This window comes from Bombina bombina, chromosome 4 (assembly GCF_027579735.1).
Source record: "Bombina bombina isolate aBomBom1 chromosome 4, aBomBom1.pri, whole genome shotgun sequence".
NCBI classification, from domain to species: Eukaryota; Metazoa; Chordata; class Amphibia; order Anura; family Bombinatoridae; genus Bombina; species Bombina bombina.
Window position 1 is genome coordinate 977,785,519 of NC_069502.1, and position 22,771 is coordinate 977,808,289.

The window sequence follows — 22,771 nt, forward strand, 5'->3', positions numbered from 1 at the left end:
ATCTAAATATTATAACTCTTATTAACTAAATTAATCCTATTTAAAACTAAATACCTTTAAAATAAACCCTAATACAGGGAGTGCAGAATTATTAGGCAAATTAGTATTTTGACCACATCATCCTCTTTATGCATGTTGTCTTACTCCAAGCTGTATAGGCTTGAAAGCCTACTACCAATTAAGCATATTAGGTGATGTGCATCTCTGTAATGAGAAGGGGTGTGGTCTAATGACATCAACACTCTATATCAGGTGTGCATAATTATTAGGCAACTTCCTTTCCTTTGGCAAAATGGGTCAAAAGAAGGACTTGACAGGCTCAGAAAAGTCAAAAATAGTGAGATATCTTGCAGAGGGATGTAGCACTCTTAAAATTGCAAAGCTTCTGAAGCGTGATCATCGAACAATCAAGCGTTTCATTCAAAATAGTCAACAGGGTCGCAAGAAGCGTGTGGAAAAACCAAGGCGCAAAATAACTGCCCATGAACTGAGAAAAGTCAAGCGTGCAGCTGCCAAGATGCCACTTGCCACCAGTTTGGCCATATTTCAGAGCTGCAACATCACTGGAGTGCCCAAAAGCACAAGGTGTGCAATACTCAGAGACATGGCCAAGGTAAGAAAGGCTGAAAGACGACCACCACTGAACAAGACACACAAGCTGAAACGTCAAGACTGGGCCAAGAAATATCTCAAGACTGATTTTTCTAAGGTTTTATGGACTGATGAAATGAGAGTGAGTCTTGATGGGCCAGATGGATGGGCCTGTGGCTGGATTGGTAAAGGGCAGAGAGCTCCAGTCCGACTCAGACTCCAGCAAGGTGGAGGTGGAGTACTGGTTTGGGCTGGTATCATCAAAGATGAGCTTGTGGGGCCTTTTCAGGTTGAGGATGGAGTCAAGCTCAACTCCCAGTCCTACTGCCAGTTTCTGGAAGACACCTTCCAGAATTACATTGTAGCTATTTTAGGATTTTTATTTATTTTACAGGTAACTTTATATTTATTTTAGCTAGTTAGAATAGCTAAAATAAAAAAAAAAAACTACTTAGCTAAAAGAGCAAAGAAAATCCAGCAGCACCACAGTAGTTTATCTTTCAAACTTTATTAGTACCAGGAGGTAAAAAGATGACGTTTCGGGCTCAGTAGCCCTTAATCATATATCATATGATTAAGGGCTACTGAGCCCGAAACGTCATCTTTTTACCTCCAGGTACTAATAAAGTTTGAAAGATAAACTACTGTGGTGCTGTTGGATTTTCTTTGCTCTTGATGTATGGGAGTCTTTGAGCAGTGGCTCCTCCAACTTTGCCCACCAAATCTACAACACTGGTGCTTGAGTCATTTTGAGACTGTGTACTTAGCTAAAAGAAATACAAAATTACCTGTAAAATAAATCCTAAACTAAGTTACAATTAAACCTAACACTACACTATCATTAAATTAATTAAATAAATTAGCTACAAATAACTACAATTAAATACAATGAAATAAACTAACTAAAGTACAAAAAATAAAAAAAAACTAAGTTACAAAAAATAAAAAATGAAAAGTTACAGACATTTAAAAAATATTACAACAATTTTAAGATACTTACACCTAATCTAAGCCCCCTAATAAAATAACAAAGCCCACCAAAATAAAAAAATGCCTTACCCTATTCGAAATTACGAAAGTTAACAGCTCTATTACCTTACCAGCCCTTAAAAGGGCCTTTTGCGGGGCATGTCCCAAAGTATTCAGCTCTTTTGCCTGTAAAAAAAAAAATACAACCCCCCAATCTTCATCCATCCGGAGCGGAGTGGAGCCATCTTCAGACGAGCCAACGCGGAGCCATCTTCTTCCACTCAGATTGAGCTTGCATTCTATTGGCTGATCGGAACAGCCAATAGAATGCAAGCTCAATCTGATTGGCTGATTGGATCACCCAATCGGATTGAACTTCAATCTGATTGGCTGATTCAATCAGCCAATCAGATTTTCCTACCTTAATTCCGATTGGCTGATAGAATCCTATCCGCCAATCGGAATTCGAGGGACGCCATCTTAGATGACGTCACTTAAAGGAACCGTCATTTGTTGGCAAGTCGTTGGTGGAAGAAGATGGCTCCGTGTCGGCTCGTCTGAATATGGCTCCGCTCCGGATGGATGAAGATTGAAGTCACTGCCTGGATGAAGACTTCAATCGGATGGAAGACCTCTTCAGCGCTCCTTGGATGATGACTTCTATTGGATGGAAGACTTCTTCAGCGCCCCTTGGATGATGACTTCAGCCGCTGCGGATGTCCTCTTCTGTTCCATCGGTAGTCGGCTGGCTGAAGACGGCTAAAGGTAGGATGATCTTCAGGGGGGTAGTGTTAGGTTTATTTAAGGGGGGTTTGGGTTAGAGTAGGGGTGTGTGGGTGGTGGGTTTTAATGTTGTGGGGTTGTATTTTTTTTACAGGCAAAAGAGCTGAATACTTTGGGGCATGCCCCGCAAAAGGCCCTTTTAAGGGCTGGTTAGGTAATAGAGCTGTTAACTTTCGTAATTTAGAATAGTGTAGGGCATTTTTTTTATTTTGGTGGGCTTTGTTATTTTATTAGGGGGCTTAGATTAGGTGTAAGTAGCTTAAAATTGTTGTGATATTTTTTAAATGTTTAACTTTTTTTTTTTGTAACTTAGTTTTTTTTATTTTTTGTACTTTAGTTAGTTTATTTCATTGTATTTAATTGTAGTTATTTGTAGCTAATTTATTTAATTAATTTAAGTGTAGTGTTAGGTTTAATTGTAACTTAGGTTAGGATTTATTTTACAGGTAATTTTGTATTTCTTTTAGCTAGGTAGTTATTAAATAGTTAATAACGATTTAATAACTATTCTAACTAGCTAAAATAAATACAAAGTTACCTGTAAAATAAATATAAATCCTAAAATAGCTACAATGTAATTATTAATTACATTGTAGCTATCTTAGGGTTTATTTTACAGGTAAGTATTTAGTTTTAAATAGGAATAATTTAGTTAATTATAGTGTAGTGTTAGGTGTAATTGTAACTTAGGTTAGGATTTATTTTACAGGTAAATTTGTCTTTATTTTAACTAGGTAGCTATTAAATAGTTAATAACTATATAATAGCTATTGTACCTAGTTAAAATAAATTGAAATTTGCCTGTAAAATAAAAATAAATCCTAAAATAGCTACAATATAATTATTATTTATATTGTAGCTATATTAGGGTTTATTTTAAAGGTAAGTATTTAGTTTTAAATAGGATTAATTTAGTTAATAAGAGTTATAATATTTAGATGTATTTAATTAATATTTAAGTTAGGGGGGGTGTTAGGGTTAGGGTTAGACTTAGGTTTAGGGGTTAATAATTTTATTATAGTGGCGGCGGTGTGGGGGGGCAGGATAGGGGTTAAGAAATTTATTATAGGTCGCAACGGTGTAGGGGGGGCAGGATAGGGGTTAATAAGATTAAGATAGGTGGCGGCGGGGTCCGGGAGCAGCGGTTTAGGGGTTAAACAATTTATTTAGTTGCTGCGGGGTCCGGGATCGGCAGGATAGGGTTAATAAATTTATTATAGGTGGCGGCGGTATAGGGGGGCAGGATAGGGGTTACTAGGTATAATGTAGGTGGCGGTGGGCTCCGGGAGCGGCGGTTTAGGGGTTAATACATTTATTATAGTTGCGGCGGGGTCTGGGAGCAGCGGTTTAGGAGTTAACATATTTATTATAGTGGCGGTGGGGTCTGGGAGCGGCGGTTTTGGGGTTAATCAGTTTATTAGAGTGGCGGTAGGCTCCGGGAGTTGCGGTTTAGGGGGTAATACATTTATTTAGTTGCGGCGGTGTAGGGGGGGGACAGATTAGGGGTGTTTAGACTCAGGGTACATGTTAGGGTGTTAGGTTCAGACATCTCCCATAGGAATCAATGGGATGTCGGGCAGCAGCGAACATGATCTTTGGCTATGGTCAGACTCCCATTGATTCCTATGGGATCCACCACCTCCAGGGCGGCAGATTGAAAACCAGGTACTCTGGGCCGGAAAAGTGCCGAGCGTACCTGCTAGTCATTTGATAACTAGCAACAGTAGTCAGATTGTGCCGAACTTGCCTTCAGAACATCTGGAGTGACGTAAGAATCGATCTGTGTCGGACTGGGTCCGGCGGATCGAAGCTTACGTCACTATATTCTACTTTTGCCGGTGTGTAGGGCTTGTTAACTAAGGCAAATCAGCCTCGCCACAAATACGGTGCGGAATTACAGCATATTTGCGGTTGACGGCTTGATAACTAGGGGCCTAAGCCTCTTCCGGCAAACAACAACAAATTCTCTTGTGGTCCTCTTACTACCTGTTGATTGGCCTAGTCTAATGTTTCATCCTATTTACCTTCTTAGAAAAGGGTCTAATGCTCACTTTCCAGCCGCGACTTTTCCATAGCGCAGATCCCCCTACGCCAATTGCGTAGCCTATCTTTTAAATGGGATCTTTCTAACGCCGGTATTTAGAGTCTTGGCTGAAGTGAGAGTTAGAAATCTAACGACAAAATTCCAGCCGCAGAAAAAAGCCAGGAGTTAAGAGCTTTCTGGGCTAACACCGGTTAATAAAGCTCTTAACTACTGTGCTCTAAAGTACACTAACACCCATAAACTACCTATGTACCCCTAAACCAAGGCCCCCCACATCACCGCCACTCTAATAAAAAATTTTAACCCCTAATCTGCCGACCGCACACCGCCGCAACCTACATTATCCCTATGTACCCCTAATCTGCTGCCCCTAACACCGCCGACCACTACATAATATTTATTAACCCCTATTCTGCCCCCCCCAACATCGCCGCTACCTACCTACAATTATTATCCCCTAATCTGCCGACCAGACCTCACCGCTACTCTAATAAATGTATTAACCCCTAAAGCTAAGTCTAACCCTAACACCCCCCTAAGTTAAATATAATTTAAATCTAACGAAATAAAATAAATCTTATTAAATAAATTAATCCTATTTAAAGCTAAATACTTACCTGTAAAATAAACCCTAATATAGCTACAATATAAATAATAATTATATTGTAGATATTTTAGGATTAATATTTATTTTACAGGCAACTTTGTATTTATTTTAACCAGGTACAATAGCTATTAAATAGTTAATAACTATTTAATAGCTACCTAGTTAAAATAATTACAAAAGTACCTGTAAAATAAATCCTAACCTAAGTTACAATTAAACCTAACACTACACTATCAATAAATTAATTACATACAAATACCTACAATTATCTACAATTAAACCTAACACTACACTATAAATAAATAAATTAAATACAAATACCTACAAATAAATACAAATAAATACACTAACTAAAGTACAAAAAAATAAAAAAGAACTAAGTTACAAAAAATAAAAAAATAATTTACAAACATTATAAAAATATTACAACAATTGGATCAGCCGATCGGATTGAACTTGAATCTGATTGGCTGATTCCATCAGCCAATCAGAATTTTCCTACCTTAATTCCGATTGGCTGATAGAATCCTACGTCATGCCAACGTAGTTTTTTGGACCTTAATTCCGACTGGCTGATAGAATCCTACGTCATGCCAACGTAGTTTTTTGGACAGTTGCAGCTTAGGACATATACTACCCCTGTAGTGTTGCAATAAATGAAAGATTTTATATTGTGTACTTTGTTGAATCGTCAGCAAATCTAACAAAACAAGAGAAAAAAGGTCTATCAGAAATTCAAGATTGGAACAATGTCATTATACGCAAAGCGAACAAAGGTGGAAATATTGTTATCTGGCCAACAGATCAATATCTCAAAGAAGCAAATAAACAATTATCCGATCAGACTTGCTATCGGAAATTATGGAGTAACCCGACTGAACAATTTCACACTCAATACAATGACCTGATAGCCAATGCGAGAATCAGTAATATCATTACAAATAAAGAAAAAGATTTCTGACAGTCAACCATCCCAAAGTAGCCTTCTACTTGATCCCTGAGGTACATAAAGACCAAAAACACCCACCAGGACGTCCCATAGTGTCGGGTAACGAAAACCTTACAGAGAAAGCTAGTCAATACATCGACACAAGATTGAGAGAATTTCTCACTCTAATACCATCTTTTATTAAGGACACTATGGAAACGCTACAACATCTCCAAGATATCCAAATAGGACCCACCACATGGCTAGTTACAGCCGATGTGGAAGCCCTCTACACTAGCATCAGGCATGATCTAGGACTTGAAGCGGTAAAATATTACCTCAACATGACCAATGAAGAAGATTCAAGCCATAATGAATTCGTCATGAAATTATTGGAATTTGTATTGAAGAAAAACTATTTTGTCTTCAATAACCAATTCTACTTGCAGTGTAGAGGGACGACAATGGGAACTGCCTGTGCACCAACATACGCCAACCTATTCTTAGGTTGGTGGGAACATCACACAGTCTTTACAGCAGAAAATGATGAATTTATCCAACACATCCCCCTCTGGCTGAGATATATAGACGATATCCTGATGATCTGGGAAGGACCCAAAGATAAACTTGACAAATTCCTCACTACTCTGAATAATAACAACCTCAACATCAAATTAACATATGAAAGTAGCCAAGAGGAAATCACATTCCTGGACCTGAGACTATTCAAGAAAACCAATGATATGCTAGGTACTGATTTATTCAGAAAGGAGACTGCTACTAACACACTATTATTCAGTACAAGTACTCATGCTCCTTGCACAATTAAATCCCTACCGATAGGGGAATTTCTGAGAACTAGGAGAAATTGCTCAGAAGATGAACTATATCAAAAAAGAGCATCAGAAGTAGCCGTTCGTCTCAGCCAGAGGGGGTACAGTCGTTCATCTATAAAGAAAGCCAAATATAGAGCCAAAAAAAACAATCGACAAGACCTGCTAAAACCTAAATCCAAACAGAACGATGGAAAAACGAGACTTGTATTAACCTACAATGCACAGAGCCAGGAAATAATTAAAATAATTAAAAAACATTGGCACATCTTACAAGCGGACAAGGTGCTGGAACCCCTAATAGGGCCAAAGATAGAGGTCAGCTATAGGAGACCTAAGAACTTAAAAGACTTGATCAGCCCTAGTCACTTCACGCAAAACAAAAGAACTAAGAGAGGCAATATACCAAATGGTTCCTATTCATGTGGATCATGCACGAGCTTTAAATTCCTGAAAAAGACCACTACAGTCAAAGATAGATTCAACAAAGTACACAATATAAAATCTTTCATTAATTGCAACACTACAGGGGTAGTATATGTCCTAAGCTGCAACTGTCCAAAAAACTACGTTGGCATGACGACACGTAAGCTACATACGCGACTACAGGAACATGTACGGAACATAAGGAACGCAGCGAAAGATCTACAGAAAAGAAAAACCATTACATCAGTAGCTCAACATTTTTACAATTACCATCAAGGCAAAACAAATTGCCTACAATGTTATGGAGTGCAAAAAATCAATCTTGGCATACGTGGAGGAGATAAAGAAAAACCATTACTACAGTATGAAAGTAGATGGATCTACTTATTAAACTCCATTACACCTAATGGATTAAATGAGCATAACAACTATGTCTCGTATTTACAAAGACCGTTAACTGGAAGCATAAAAAACATCGAAATTAAAAACATAGTCCAGAAGCCAAATTACTTTTAAGGATGTGAACATCCAAGTAAGGGTAATCTTAGGAATGAACATTAGATGTACTGGAAAATAATACAGATCATTATAAGGACATTAGAGATTAGGAAAGATATAGAGAACCGTAGAATTGCACTTCAACCCCACACTATCTTATAAACATGTCACTATCTCATACACATGTCACTAAGTGATACGCACTATGAGCGTACCGAACATAAATTTGATTCAATTAATTCCCTTAGGAAAATTCAAGGCTAATAATCTAAATAGAATTAGCATCACAAGTAACATGTAGAGACACAATTTTAAAAAATACAACATCTCTTATCACCTATCCACACAGTGCATATAACATATACACTATCACACTTTGATCACACAAATGGGTTATTAAACCCAAATTCCATTTTTTTAACTCTATTTACTATTGGTTTCAAGTTTGCACTATTAAATTTTAATTTATTAATTCTTCAATTTTTATTTATAGTCACATCTGTTGGAATATATATTCCAATATCACTTCTAGGTTTCTCTATAAACAAATAAATATGAATCTGTATTTAATATCCTGAAGAAAGTAACCTTGAATTAAGAAATAAAATATACAAGAAATGGCTTTGAATTATTATGAGCCCTAAGTATATTTGTAAGATATCTATATATCATTCATATGACTTCAGACTAATATGAATCCCAAGTATAATTGCACATTTTAATGATAAAATACAATTAAGATGAATATCCCTTACATAGCGATTACGGAATATTTTGGACAATGCTCATCACATACTGGATTTATATAAGCTGATACATATGGATGATAAATCTCTAAGTCCAAACATATTCTACAAATGCGATTTGATGAACATTTGAGCTAATAAACCGTTAATATAATAGATTTTTAACAATTTATTATAAGGTAAAGAAATTGACAGAAATAGCAGACGGATCAAAATAATGTTTTGACATTTTTCTGCAAAAATTGTCAGGAAGCCAATAAGCCAAAAGACAACATCAAGTGGAATGTTAGAACCATAACGATTGGCTCATAAGGAACAAAGAATCCGATAAGACGTGACATCATTACAAAGGGTTGGACCAGAGTCTATAAGAGACCACGCCAAATGCCGCGCCATATCCTTTGAGAAAGCCACGTTGGTGGCGAAACATGTTAGGGCAGTGATTGTTGTTAGGCTTTAAGCCAAACTTTTTAATTAGCAATTGTTGAAAAAGGATACAGCACCTAGTCATAGTGTTTGAACCTTAATGTTACAACGCAGAATGGCGACTAGCTATAACATATGAATGAATGGTGGAAATAATGTGCATTTAAACCAAATAGATCTATATACAGCTTAGCATAGCAGAACGTTGTAGTGGTAACTTAATCTCAGTAATACAATAGAGAACGGCTTACAGCCAATTGTATGAATGGAAAGTGGTGTGTTATTAGCTATATAAAACGTTAAGCTAACTGTAGCCCGTCGCATAACATTAGCATGCGATGTTGATAGAATCTTAATCAATCTATAGTACTCATGTGAAGCTCTTCAGTATTTAGAGCATGAATAAATGGTAAAATATCTAACTACCAAGCAGATTGTTATACCGAAGAAGTCAATGAACTAACCATATTAAAGGTTAAGCGAATTGCAGTATATCACATAATTATAGCATGGGATGCTGATAGAATCTAACCATTTAAAGGACCAGCGATACATAGTATCAAGCCCACAGCAGTACATTTCATCACAATAACCTGGGTACTATTAGCCATTAATGGTAGAAATAGTGTACATTCAAATCTATAGACCTTTATATAGCTAAATATAGCAGAACGTTACAGGGGTAATTGAAACACTCATACAATAGAGAATGACTAACAGCCAAACGTATGAATGGAAAATGGAATGTTACTAGCTATATAAAACGTAAAGCTAATTAAAGCCCGCTGCATAACATTAGTATGCGGTGTTGATAGAATTTAATTATTTTACAGTATTTACGTAAAGCACTTTGATATTAGAGCATGAATGAATGGTGAGGTATCCAACTATGAAGCGGATCAGTATACCTATAAAGTTAACAAACTGACCACACCAAACATTAAGCGAATTGCAGCATATTATATAACTATAGCATGCGATGCTGATAGAATTCCACCATTTAAAGGACCAGCGCTATACATAATAGCAAGTTAACGGCAGTACATCCCATCATAATAGCCTGATTACTATGAGTATTTAAATCATTCTTTATTATTGATGCGAAGCCCCTGAGTGTTCATGCCAAATAGCTTTCAGAAAAGCACAACATAACAACTTATAATAAAAAAACTCACAGTGAGAGGTTTCGTATAACCGCTGCATTTAATTGATAACATCTGTACCTACTAATAAAAATGCACACAGATCTTAAGTTGTAACACGTATATAGTAATATTGTGATGTCCTTTCATCTAATCCAATTGGAGCATATTACAAGGTTGTGCAACTTAATACATATGTATAACTCTATTTAGAATACAACTAAACAGACCAAATTTAAGGTCAATACTGGCTGATGAAAACACCTGCATACCCAGGAATTAATAGCCTATAAGCACTGAGTATTAAGTACCATTTTCATTTTTATCAGAAGCACTAAAATCTTAAAAATCGAATGCACATGCCCCAGAAGGATATATACTTGTATTCATAAGCACTATATTGTGTATTAGAATTACTGTGATAAGACTATACCCCCGTGACTAGGAGTAATAGAGAAATATATAAGCATCAGCAAATAGATTATCCAAGAAGTATATAGACTTGGAATTACAAGCAATATATTATATACTTAAGTAGTTTAAATAAAGAGATATTCTCATGATCAGAAGTACTATAATCCTGATATAAGAGAGATCTCCCAGTACATTTGCGGACGCATAACACATATATCTAGTATATAATATCCTTCTCAACATTTGTGTTTTTATTTTATATGTTTGTGTTTGTTTTGTGGAACATTATTTTAAGCAATTCCAATAAAGGTTATATTTTAATTACGGCATAGACCGTCCCCCCCCTTTGGAACTATATGTTCTTATTTACAGCCATTTTCTCTTAGATGTGAGTGCTAGTAAGTGTACACTTTCAATCTTAGTATTGAAAAAACCTCTTTCTTTTCAGAATAAAACAGTACACAGCACCTAACTCTTAGTATCATAGTAAGGTAAATGACCTGTTGTAAATACTCTAGAGCATCTTAAGAATACCTGATAGTAGTGCCGTTTAGTCCCCTTCTTTTTGTACTTCCTTTATACGTTTGCCTTTCTAAGTCTATAACTAGTTGGTCTATGCATATTAGCACATCCTCATGTTACACATTTGATAGAGCAAAAACCTTCCAACATAAAAAATCTATTTAAACCTTTATTTAAATTCATAGCCTTACGTTAAATGTGTTAGTTTCATACACAGATGACATTTGTTCATTTTTACATTAGGAATATTGTAAGCAATTGATAACTATTTGTGCTCCAAGGTGCAGAATACACACTTGCAGGGGATAATTCATAAAGAAAATGTATAACTTATTATTTTCTGCATTGGTAATGTTCTATTTGGGTGTATGTTGAAAAGATGAAGCTATGCAATGGCTTAACTAAATGTTATAATCAATAAGTATAAACCCTGATATACCCGCTAAGATTATAGTGGAAGATAATGGTAATAAGTTGGTTTTTACTGAGCCCTCTAAAGCAAGAGAATATATTGATTCCAAGTGTTAACCAAGGGGGATTGTAACTCTCAAAGTATAGGTATAATGATATATTCACTGTTATGGCTATGTTGTATATAGATAAGTACACACTTTTTTTTTTCCTTTGTTGGTCTATTTTCCCTTTCTTTTTTGTCTCTCCTCAACTGCCCTCCTAAAAGTTTGCAACGACATCCAAACTGGCATGGAACAAGGAGACCTAACTGGAGCTATTTTCCTTGACTTTGCAAAGGCCTTTGACACAGTAGATCACGATATACTACTGCTCAAACTAAAAAACTCAGGTATTGGTGATCGTCCGCTAACCTGGTTTCGATCATATGTATCGGATCGATCACAATATGTCTCCATTTCTGACAGTGACTCCCTCCCTCTCCCGGTCACGTGTGGTGTTCCCCAAGGATCCATTCTCGGCCCCCTGCTATTCACATTATTTATAAATGATCTGCCTAATGTCTGCAAATCCTCAACTGTACACATGTACGCAGACGACACGGTAATCTATGTAAACAATTCCGATCTGCCGCAGCTTGAAGCAGTGCTCCAAGACCAATTCACAGAGGTAGAAAAGTGGATATCAAAAAACAAACTCTTCCTAAACACTGACAAAACTGTCACAATGATCTTTGGAACAGGGCCTAAATTACACAAATTACAAAATTCCCATCTACGCATCAAAACAAAATCCAATTGCACACTGACTGCAGTCCACTCTTTCAAATACTTGGGTATGTTGTTAGACCCCAATCTATCTTTTGGCCTCCATATAGAAAAACTTGCATCTAAACTTTATCCAAAACTAGGTGCCCTGTACAGAAACAAATCTTGCCTCAGCCCTACAGTAAAGGAAAAGATTGTACAGCAAATGCTGATGCCTATCATGGATTACGGGGACGTAGTATATGCACCTGCACCGCAAACTCACCTTAATAAACTAAATACGTTATATAACTCGTTCTGCCGCTTTGTGCTACAATGTAACTACAGGACCCACCATGGTGACATGCTAAAAGAACTAAACTGGCTGTCGCTGGAATCCAGATGCTCCCTCCATCTTTCTTGCCTTGTGTTTAAGAGCATTTCTGGGAAGCTCCCACCCTACCTGAGCAGAATGCTCTCCCTGGCTATTCCCACCTCCTATAACCTCCGATCCAATACCAGCACATTATTTAGCTTGCCTCAATACAAAAAGAAATCAGCTCGATCCTCCTTTTCCTACAGAGCACCACAATTATGGAACAACCTCCCGCACACTTTCAAACCTTCCCCAAGCCTAATATCCTTTAAGAGATCCCTCTCTACATATCTCAAAACAGAATGCATCTGTCATGGTTGATTAAATACCTGTTCTATGTTATTTTTTTATTTTTTTTCATATATTGTGTATTATTATTGTTTTTTTGTATTTTATTGTACCCTATGTTATCAATGCAATGTCTTGTGGACCCAGGACATACTTGAAAACGAGAGAAATCTCAATGTATCCTTCCTGGTAAAATATTTTATAAATAAATACATTTCTCCCCTCTCTGCTCTCTATCCCAATCTTTTTCCCACACCCTGGATAGATGCATAGGAGGGTTGAAATATAATGTCTACCGATAGAGACTTTTGGGGTAGTGAATAGTACCTATATAGGCTTTTCCCAGGTAATTGATTCAAAAGGAAGGATAAAATTATATCACTCTGTTATAGTTTTAAGTATCATTTTTAAAATTTCGTTTTATTCTGTATCATGGTTGATCCAATAGAAAATTTTAAGATTCTTTCCTGGAATGTGGGAGGCATTACTAACCCAATGAAGCGCAAATTAATAATTAAGACATTAGGTTTGCAGGAACCTAGTGTAGCGTTTTTACAAGAAACCTATTTAAGGGATATTGAGATACCCAAATTGAGATCTAGGTGGATAGGGGAAGTAATTGCTACACCATGTAGTGGGAGGAGATTGGGGGTTGCAATTCTTTTAAACAAAAATCTAACTTACCAGATAATACAGACGGAACTAGATCCGGAGACTAGATACATTATATTACAAATACGAGTAAAGGGGATAAAATTTGTTTTTTGCAACGTTTATGCCCCAAATGTTTTTTCTAAATCTTTTTGGGAAAAGTTAAAGAGTAAATTGCTACCCTTTGTATCAGACAATTTAGTGATAGGTGGTGATTTTAATCTTTCATTCTGTCCCATGCTGGATAGACTCTCAAAAAAATATAACAGTATATAATAAACAAGCTAAATTTATGAAAACATTTTGCTATCAGTTAAAAATTATTGATGTATGGAGACTCCAGAATCCAGACCTGTGTCTATATACTTGCGAATCTAAAAAGTATAGGACATTCTCAAGAATAGATTTCATTTTAGTTGCCGAATCTCTCTCGTTGCAAAGAATGAAGACCACAATAGAGGACATAGTGATATCTGACCATGCGGTTGTTTCCCTGTCATTTCATTCTTTAGCGAATCAGGCAAAATGGAATTTTACCATTGCCTTTCCGCGTTACTTGTATAAAAACATCAGATTCATTTTATGGTTAAAACAGAAATGGAAAGATTATTGTACTCTCAACATTTCATATTATCCAAAAATTTCAATTTTCTGGGAAGCCTCCAAAGCATATTTAAGAGGAGAAATAAAGGCTTATATGTGTATAAAAAAGCGTAAAGATAATTTGAGAGAAAATCAACTGGTTAAGCAAGTTAGAAATAGCTACAAGAAATATCTTGGGGATTCAACCAGTGTTCATTGGGAGAGGTATTCCAGGGCTAGACAGGAAAGGGACATCTTCCTTAAACAGAAATCTTTGGAAGAAGAGATAAAATTAAACCTACGTTTTAAGGGACATAATGGTTATTCAGCAAAGTTCCTTGCCAAAATAGTCAAAGGCAGAAAAAAGAAGAATTATATTTTAGCAATCAAGGATCAGGATAAGAGATATATGGAAATGTCAGATATTAGTAAAGTATTATTTGTGGTACTATCAAAAAGTCTCACAGGATCTTTTGGAGAAACTTAATGCCCCTATATCTGTGAAAGAGATAGGTGAAGCAATTGAAAAGGCTAAGTTAAATAAAGCCGCTGGGCCAGATTGTCTACCCATAGAATACTATAAAATATTGGCAGAAGAGATCATACCCACTCTAGATAAATTATTTAATAGTTATTTTATGAATAGCAATCCACCTTCAGTATATTTTGCGGCCACTAATATCTCCCTAATTCTTAAAAAGGATAAAGACGCGGAGGATCCAGCCTCATACAGACCAATTTCCGTACTGTCTTCTATTTTAGCATCTAGATTAATGCTCTGTCTTGATGAAATTATACACCCAGATCAGACGGGGTTTATGGTCTCAAGAAACGCATCTAAAAATATGCGGAAAGTTATAACTTTATTAGACTACATGTGGAACGCATGTCAAAAGACGGGTAGACAATTTAAACACGACAGCGCCCTTTTAACACTCGACGCGGTCAAAGCATTTGATTCCATAGAATGGGAATATCTATTTGAGGTAAAAAAAGTAAACTATAATAAAAGTTAGTTAATGTGGATTCAAAATCATGTATCAGCCAATCTAGAGTTCAGAGAGGTGGAGTCTCTCAGATATCTTGGAATTTGTCTCCATAGAAACCCTTCAAAATGGTATGCCCTTAATTTCTATCCGTTACAACAGAAAATGTATTCTGACTTGAAACTCTGGGCAGTATTTCCGCTTTCAATATCTGCTAGAGTTAATCTTATCAAGACAATTATTTTTCCTCTGCTTCTTTTCCCATTACAGAATCTACTTTTAATTCTAAACAAAACAGACATACAGAAATTGAATTCTAGTTTTTCCAAATTTATTTGGCATAATAAGAAACTGCGTATTGCATTAGAAAAGCTGATGCAACCACGTGAAGCTGCTGGTCTTGCCATACCTAATATAAGATTCTATAACCTTGCAGCTTTGAGCAAAATTGCGCTGGACTGGCTTATAGAAACAAGCTGGTTTTCAACTTCAGAAATGGAAAATGCTCTAGTTGCTCCCTTTTCACTCAAAGCTTTATTACATACTCAATCTAAAGAAATCCCTAACAATATAAAGAGTTTAATATCTCTGCAAAATATAATTCTCGCCTGGCAAAAGCTTTGCACACTAATAAGTGTTGATTATACGTATTCAGAATGTCTACCCTTAATAGGCAATCCTGAATTTCTTCCTGGAAATAATCAGAGGACATTTAAAGAGTGGTACAATAAAGATCTTAAGCTAGTAGGCCAATTCTTTACAGAAGGGCGACAAATCATATCCTTTGATGATTTAAAATCCCAGTTTGACTTATCAAGCAATAGCTTATACGCTTATCTGCAAGTGCATCATTTTATAACATCTAGGGGATGGAATGGCAGTGAGACGGCCGCATGGTCGGAGGTAAGGTCCATTATGGTTATTGCCCAGGTCAAAGCTCCCTCAATTTCACTACTATATAGTATTATGCTTGCTAAACAAAGTGATTCCTTAATGGAAAAACTGAGTGTAAAATGGAGATCTCTGATCCCAGACATAGATCATGACATATTAAAGGACAGCTATAAAACATTTTATAAATGTTGCATTCCAATAAGCTGGAAAGAAAGTCATATGAAACTTATCAATAATTTTTACTGTATTCCAGTTAAAATGGCTAAAATGTATACTGGTCAGGATTTCTCTTGTCCAAGATGTGCTTCCAGGAACACAGACATACTGTACATGTTTTGGCAGTGTCCCAGGGTTGGACAATTCTGGAAGAGGGTCGTTTTTTGGATTAATAGATTGTATCAAACTAATATTCATCTCGAGGTGGAAGACATATTGTTTCTTTCTGATTGCTCCAGTCTAGGAGCAGTATTACAAAATAAGATTTTAAATTCAATTATATTATCGGTTAGACAATTAATATTAAAAAACTGGAAGACCAAAAAGATGCCTGGCTTCTCAGTGTTTATCAAATCGATTCAGATGCAGATAATTTTTGAGTCTTTCCGTCTCAGAGAGGCAAATGAACGAGAAATTAAAAGGTTCCTTTTGGGTTGGTTACCTATAATCAAGACATATTCGGAAGATATACAAAAGACAATATTATACCCATTCTTAAGTTCTGAATGTTTCTATGATCTGGTATTATTAGGTGATTTCCCGTCTGAGTGGATCTCGAGTTATAGGTAGACATATTAGAATGGTCATGAGAAGCATGGTAAGGATTGGGCTACGGTAGACAAGTCAGTGTCGTAGGGGACGGTCAGCGGGGTGGGGTGGAGAGCAGGAGTGGGAGTGCCTAGAGAACCATTTTATATCTTTTTCCTCTTCCCCTTCCCTTTTTTTTATTTTTTTATTATTATTTTATTTATTTTTTGCACAAAAAGAGCTGCCAAGGCCAAAAAGATGATATAATTTCTGGCATATTATTTCCATGGCAAAATGGATAAAATAGATGTGTGATGTTTATATATTATGTCATTTTTGCATGTTGTATTTTATATTTTGAAATTTTGTCCTGTGCTGTCAAAGACATATTATGTTTTCACCCGGCGTGGTGTTTTTACTTTGTTAAATGGCTAAATTGTATGAATCTTTTTTTTGGCAGCGACAAATAAATAAATATTAAAAAAACCCTGAAGTGACTTTCAAGTTTGATATCTCCTTCCCTTATCCTTGGTTCTGGTTAATAAGTATATTTGATTTTCCCTTCCTTTTTAAAAGGATAGGTGTATAAAAATAGCAGTGTGTGCGGATTAATGATATGCTAGAATAATTCAGTTTGCTAATATAAATAAAAAATTATTTTCTTATAAGGATTAAAAACTGCTCAAATAGAAGTAAAAACAATGGTGCAAACATTTGCACACAAGCGATATCGGGTTTTCACAAATGTTTGCACGCAGGTTAAATTGCACTGGTATTTCAAGTTGAAAGTAAACACGATCACTTGAGTGCAACTGAATTTAGCGTTCGTTGGGTTAGCACGTCCTCAGAGTTGTGGTTAACTGTTTAGCGAAATAAAAAAGTGTCACAAAACACATCAAAAATACATTATAAAGTACATTTAGGGGCCTATTTATGAAAGGCCTGTCGGACATGATCCGACATTGCGGATCATGTCCGACAGACCTCGCTGAATGCAGAGAGCAGTACGCTCTCCGCATTCAGCATTGCACCGGCCGTTAGCAGGGGGGTGTCAATCAACCCAATTGTATTCGATCGAGTTGAATTGCGGCAATGTCTGTCCGCCTCCTCAGAGCAGGTGGACAGGTTATGGAGGAGCGGTCTTTAGACCGCTGCTTCATAACTAGTGTTTCTGGCGAGCCGAAACACGGGCCCTCAAACTCCATACGGAGCTTAATAGATATACCCCTTATACTCATAATAACACCATTTAATAAAAATGATTTTATGGACAGGGTTATGGAGCAGCAGTCTTTGTGACCGCTGCTTCATAACTGCTGTTTCTGGTGAGTCTGAAGACTCACCAGAAACATGGGCCCTCAAGCTCCATACAGATCTTGATAGATAGGCCCCATTGAGAGAAAACTGCAATTAACCCTATCTGACCCTCTATAACCAATAAATAATGGCACAAAAAAGAGCCACTATGAGAAAACTGCTTACTAAATTTTTTAAAATACATTTTTTAATGGTGGCTGAATGGTGATGAAAAGTATAATCTCTAGTCCAAAGCCTCCTTCTTGAAGATGTTTACTATTAACAAAACACAGTCACCTAGATTACGAGTTTTGCGCTATAGAGGGTGCTAAACGAATGCAACAAAAGTTGCGTTATTTCACCCTCCATAGCGCAGCAATTACGAGTTTCTGAAAAGCCTCCTTGTGCGTGCGATATGGTGGCGATACGCTCCATACCGCACAAAAGCGCTGATTTGACGTGCTCGTGCATGCTTTCCCCATAGACATCAATGGGGAGAAAGTGTTAGAAAAACACCTGAAGCGCAGAATGAAAAATCTCCGTAACGCAGCCCCATTGATGTCTATAGGGACAAAAAAGTTATGTTTAAACCTAACACCCTAACATAAACCCCAAGTATAAAAACCCCTAATCCGCCGCCCCCAACATCTACATTGCCACAGCTAATAAAAGTTATTAACCCCTATTCCACCGCTCCCCGATATCGCCGCCACTAATAAAAGTTATTAACCTCTAAACCTCTGGCCTCCCATATCACCACCACTAATAAAAGCTATTAACCCCCATTAACCCCTATTCCGTTGCTCCCCGACAACGACACCACTATAATAAATTTATTAACTCCTAAACCTCTGGCCTCCCACATCACTGCCACTAAATAAACCCATTAACCCCTAAACCGCCAGCACCCCACATCGCAAAAAACTAAATCAAACTATTAACCCCTAAACCTAACCCCCCTAGCTTTATATTAAAATTACAATATCCCCATCTTAAAATAAATAAAAACTTACCTGTGAAATAAAAAAAACTAACTTTAAACTAACAATTAACCTTACATAACTATTATACTAAACTTTTATACTAAAATTAAAATAACTACCAATTAAAAAAACTAAATTACACATTTAAAAAAACTAATACTACTATGAAAATGTAAGCCTAAAATTACAAAAAAATAACAAACACTAAATTACAAAAATAACAAATGAAATTAGCAAAAATAATAACAATTACATCTTATCTAATAGCCCTATAAAAATAAAAAAGCCCCCCCAAATAAAAAAACCCTCTAGTTTACAATAAACTACCAATAGCCCTTAAAAGGGCATTTTGTAGGCATTGCCCTAAAGAAATCAGCTCTTTTACCTGGAAAAAAATACAAAGACCCCCCAACAGTAAAACCCACCACCCAACCAAGCACCCAAAATAAAAAACCTAACTCTAACAAAAACCTAAGCTACCCATTGCCCTGAAAAAGGCATTTGTGTGGGCATTGCCCTTAAAAGGGCATCCAGCTCTTTTACATTGCCCTTAAAAGGGCATTCAGCTCTTTTACCTAAAGCCCAAAACCCTAATCTAAAAAACAAAACAAAAATGTTTTTGTTTTTTTGACAAACTGATGCAAAATATTTATTCCAAGTTATTAGCTGACATTGCCCTCACATACAGTTAACCACAGTTTTCTTTAATCTGTAACTAATGTTATCAAAATAATCTTCTGAAATCTTCCTCAAGAATGGTAATTTTTACCCAAATCTTGTTTTATTTTACAATTTACCCTGAATGTCAAGGTTGTAAAAAAATAACGCAAAAAGAAGAAAAAAGATCTCTGAATATTTTACATTTGCAAATTATTCCCCTTAAAAATAGAAAATAAGCTAACTAGGTTGCTCAGAAAGGAGACAAAGAAGCGCCTGCCAAATTTGTAGCTGCATGACATCTAGATACCCACGTTACCAGAATGAATCGATCACAATAAGGATTGAAGGGTTAATGTTTCCCAGATAGTGATTGTTTAAGTGGGTTAGGATGCTTTTCATTTTAGCCACAGGGCATTAGAAGCTTCGTCATCGCAATGATTTCTATGCCAGAGTTGGGGAGATGCCATAGAAAATGTCCTTGTAACAACTTGTAAAAAAACAATTTTGATTCTAGGAAGCATAGAAAAAGGACAAAAACCCTTCAAAAAAGAAAAAAAGCACTGAAATTATTCCCCTTTAGTTACAAAATATTCAACACCTACTCTGGAAGCACGGCAGGGCGCTTTGGCAGCAAAGTGCTTAAAATTAAAAACACAATAACGTGTTTTTTCATAAAGACCATCTTGAACACTCAACATAACGCAAACACAAATGGCTAGATTTAGAGTTCTGTGGCCAAAGGGGTGTGTTAGCTACGCATGCTTTTTTTCTCCTGCACCTTTTAAATACCGCTGGTATTTAGAGTTCACAGAAGGGCTGCGTTAGGCTCCAAAAACGGAGCGTAGAGCATATTTACCGCCACTGCAACTCTAGATACCAGCATTGCTTACGGACGCGGCCAGCTTAAAAAATGTGCTCGTGCACGATTCCCCCATAGAAAACAATGGGGCCGTTTGAGCTGAAAAAAAACACCTGCAAAAAAGCAGCGTTCAGCAGCTAACGCAGCCCCATTGTTTACTATGGGGAAACAATTCCTATGTCTGCACCTAACACCCTAACATGTACCCCGAGTCTAAACACCCCTAGCCTTACACTTATTAACCCCTAATCTGCCGCCCCCGCTATCGCTGACACCTGCATATTACTATTAACCCCTAATCTGCCGCTCCGTATACCGCCGCAACCTACATTATACCTATGTACCCCTAATCTGCTGCCCCTAACACCGCCGACCCCTATATTATATTTATTAACCCCTAATCTGCCCCCCACAACGTCGCCGCCAGCTACCTACAATAATTAACCCCTAATCTGCTGATCGGATCTCGCCGCTAGTCTAATAAATGGATTAACCCCTAAAGCTAAGTCTAACCCTAACACTAACACCCCCCTAAATTAAATATAATTTAAATCTAACGAAATAAATTAACTCTTATTCAATAAATTAATCCTATTTAAAGCTAAATACTTACCTGTAAAATAAACCCTAATATAGCTACAATATAAATTATAATTACATTGTAGCTATTTTAGGATTAATATTTATTTTACAGGCAACTTTGTAATTATTTTAAACAGGTACAATAGCTATTAAATAGTTAATAACTATTTAATAGCTAAAATAGTTAAAATAATTACAAAATTACCTGTAAAATAAATCCTAACCTAAGTTACAATTAAACCTAACACTACACTATCAATAAATTAATTAAATAAAATACCTACAATTATCGACAATTAAACCTAACACTACACTATCAATAAATTAATTAAATACAATACCTACAAATAAATACAATTAAATAAACTAACTAAAGTACAAAAAATAAAAAAGAACTAAGTTACAAAAAATAAAAAAATATTTACAAACATTAGAAAAATATTACAACAATTTTAAACTAATTACACCTACTCTAAGCCCCCTAATAAAATAACAAAGACCCCCAAAATAAAAAAATGCCCTACCCTATTCTAAATTAAAAAAGTTCAAAGCTCTTTTACCTTACCAGCCCTGAAAAGGGCCATTTGCGGGGCATGCCCCAAATAATTCAGCTCTTTTGCCTGTAAAAATAAACATACAATACCCCCCAACATTACAAACCACCACCCACATACCCCTAATCTAACCCAAACCCCCCTTAAATAAACCTAACACTAAGCCCATGAAGATCTTCCTACCTTATCTTCACCATGCAAGGTTCACCGATCGCTACAGGCTCCGAAATCTTCATCCAAGCCCAAGCGGGGGCTGGCGATCCATAATCCGGCTCAAATCTTCTATCAAGCGGCGACTGAAGAGGTCCAGAAGAGGCTCCAAAGTCTTCATCCTATCCGGGAAGAAGAGTAGATCCGGACCGGCAACCATCTTAATCCAAGCGGCATCTTCTATCTTCATCCGATGAGGAACGGCTCCATCTTGAAGACCTCCAGCGCGGATCAATCTTCTTCTTCCGACGTCCAACTGAAGAATGAAGGTTCCTTTAAGGGACGTCATCCAAGATGGCGTCCCTCGAATTCCGATTGGCTGATAGGATTATATCAGCCAATCGGAATTAAGGTAGGAAAATTCTGATTGGCTGATGGAATCAGCCAAACAGATTCAAGTTCAATCCGATTGGCTGATCCAATCAGCCAATCAGATTGAGCTCGCATTCTATTGGCTGTTCCGATCAGCCAATAGAATGCGAGCTCAATCTGATTGGCTGATTATTGAGGCGGGAGTGAGGCGGATTAGGGGTTAATAACTTTATTATAGTAGCGGTGCGGTTCGGTCGGCAGATTAGGGGTTAATAAGTGTAGGTAAGGTAGCGGCGACGTTGGGGGGGCAGATTAGGGGTTAATAAATATTATGTAGGTGTCGGCGATGTTAGGGGCAGCAAATTAGGGGTACATAGGGATAATGTAGCTGGCGGCGGTGTACGGAGCGGCAGATTAGGGGTTAAAAAAATTTAATAGAGTGGCAGCGGTGTGGGGGGGCCTCGGTTTAGGGGTACATAGGTAGTTTATGGGTGTTAGTGTACTTTAGAGCACAGTAGTTAAGAGCTTTATAAACCGGCATTAGCCCAGAAAGCTCTTAACTACTGACTTTTTTCTGTCGTTAGATTTCTAACGCTCACTTCAGCCACGACTCTAAATACCGGCGTTAGAAAGATGCCATTGAAAAGATAGGATACGCAATTGACGTAAGGGGATCTGCGGTATGGAAAAGTCGTGGCTGCAAAGTGA